This window comes from Otolemur garnettii, unplaced genomic scaffold, assembly GCF_000181295.1.
Source record: "Otolemur garnettii isolate 467f Iridium unplaced genomic scaffold, OtoGar3 scaffold00061, whole genome shotgun sequence".
NCBI lineage: Eukaryota > Metazoa > Chordata > Mammalia > Primates > Galagidae > Otolemur > Otolemur garnettii.
Window position 1 is genome coordinate 3,295,194 of NW_003852456.1, and position 2,581 is coordinate 3,297,774.

A 2,581-nucleotide genomic window follows, 5' to 3' on the forward strand; every position below is an offset into this window, starting at 1 on the left:
TCACTTCAAACTCCAGAGCACTGGAGTTACTAGTACAATCTTGGGGAGAAACGGCGCAATTTCCCTGCCAGGCAGCCCTGGCAGCTTAGTGTTTGTGCAACTCCAGCACTGCCTTACTGGGAATTTTCAGGAGGAGTCTAAATATTAATGGCGATGAAATGAATTACATGCCTAGCTTAAGTCACTCTCTTCCAAAGAACTCAGAGCACGTTCACGGACACCTCCTTGCTTATCCTTTCAACCCACCTGGGAGACAATAAAGGATGGTCTTAGTCCCACAGGCTCTGTGAAAACAACCCCCCAACCGGTGCTCCAGGAGGAATGCTGCCTGGCGTGTGCTACTAATACAGTCACCATTTCAGAGCTGTCAGGGAAGTCTTCACTACCCTTCCAGAAACCTGCAACGCAACACCCAATCAAGAAAGAAATCAACCAATGCTCCAAATGTTTACACGTGTACAACACAAAAAAATCAACGGATCTGAACATGTCATCAGTACGTACGTACAGGGAAGAGACTTAAAACTCTCCTTATAATAAAAATAAAAAATTCAGCTTCGGAAAAATAAGTAACACTTTAGAAATCTGAGACATGACATTCATGGCTTATAGATAAGTCTTCAGACGGGACTTTCTGAAAATGCTGTCTTATCATGAGTTGCATGGTTTTCATGGTTTTTCAAACTTTCACTGAAACGCAGAGAGCAGAACCGTAAAGATGACTGACTAATCTCATACAGCAGATCTGAATTCCAAAGTGTCAAATACGGCAGATTTTGTAGGGTGAGAAAACACAGGATTAAAAAATAATAATAAGCAGATGGTCAATGAGGTATAAGGACCAAAGCCATCAATTTATGTGGGTTTATCTTGTTTATTTACTTGACTACTGGCACAAAGCAGTGCACTTACCCTAGCAACAGTTCTACCATATGCTTCAGAGCTCGCAACATTCCAGCTTCTAATTATAAAAACCATCACTTCACAATCTGCAGGAAGCCCCTTTTGTTATCAAAGTTAAATATGCTATTTCAAGTCTCTGACACATAGCCTTGACATTTCTTCCTTATATTTAAATTTTTAAAAGACATTTGTAATTTTTTAAAAGTACATATAAAGTTCGTGTATCCTGGAACCTAGCTATAATTCTTCCTTTAGATGCTGTAACATAATCTGAAACTGAAAGTATTTGTAATAAGTAAGTCACCTAGAACAGGGTCCAAATATCTCCAATTGAAGCCATGCTATGCTGTCTTGGTACAAGCTAAAGTTTATCCAGCTGCAGGCTTTTTTAATCCTGTTATACGTAATAATAAATTATTGCATACATATATGATGCACAGATTTTCGTCCTCACAAAAGTAAGTAACTTGGATACATAAGACCCACCATCTTTCTATTATAAACTCATACTTCTGTAGTGAATTATAGCTGCACTTTTTTTCCTGTATTGAATGTTTCATAAGAAGAGCTCATGGTCTGTCAGAGAAATTTTCCAAACGATAACTTATTACATAAGGAATTCATTTTTTCCCCCTAAAGAGAACTGGGCCTGAGGTGGTAGTTACAAAGCAGAATAATCACAAGCAGATGTAAAAATACTTACACAAAGTAAAATAATAATAATAAAATAAATTTCGTATGTTTTGCTCCTTTAAAAAAATGTCAGCTACAGTAAGCAGTAAGCTGGCCGCTGATTGTCATTAATTGCCATTATTATGTGCTGCTGATGGCTCTGAATGGCACTATTTTTCTCAGCAATGGTTTTATATTATTTTTCTGGAACAAAAGCCTCTTCACAAATACCACGGTATTCTCTCACCAAAACTAAAGTGACGAGGAGATTAAAAGCAATTAGAGGAATTTTACTCGTTGGCATTAGTACTGAAAGCAGATCAGGATACATGCTTTTCCAGGTTCAAAAACTTTTTTAAGTTTAGCAAGATTTGAAAACAGAGCAGGAAATACCCATCAAAGGCACTAAAAAAAGACAAGCTTTCTGAAGGGTGGCCAAGGAGAAGACAGAGTTCTTACTCACAGAAGAGACGTCATAATAGTTAAAAGAGAGAAAGACAGCTAAAGTTCAAACAAACAAAAAAAATATTGCGGGCTTACAGAGCAGCAGACCCAGTTTTAAGATATGAAGACTGTAATTCCCATGTAAGGACGGCATCTTCCTGTTAAATCCAGCCAGGAACGGCGCCCACACACCACAGTAATACTCACTGCGGTCTCATATACACTAGTTAAAACAGACAAACGAATCAAAGAATAAAAAGCTCACAAATAATTTTAGGCAATTGTCCGATGAACCACATTTAACCAGCATCTGCATGATTTCTTGTTTCTTAAGTTTAACTTAAAGGATAGACTTAACAGAAAGAAAATTTTTACATTCATTAAACTCCATGAACACCAGCCTGCTAAACTGAGATAGAAAGGAATCTTCTTAGAAAGTACACTTTCAAATTGAATATACGCCCATCATTAAACAGAGTTCATTGAATCACCACATCCACATTCAAAAGACTAGTGACCAAAATTCTTACTGCCCTGTTCAGTGTAACAGTTAAAATTTTTA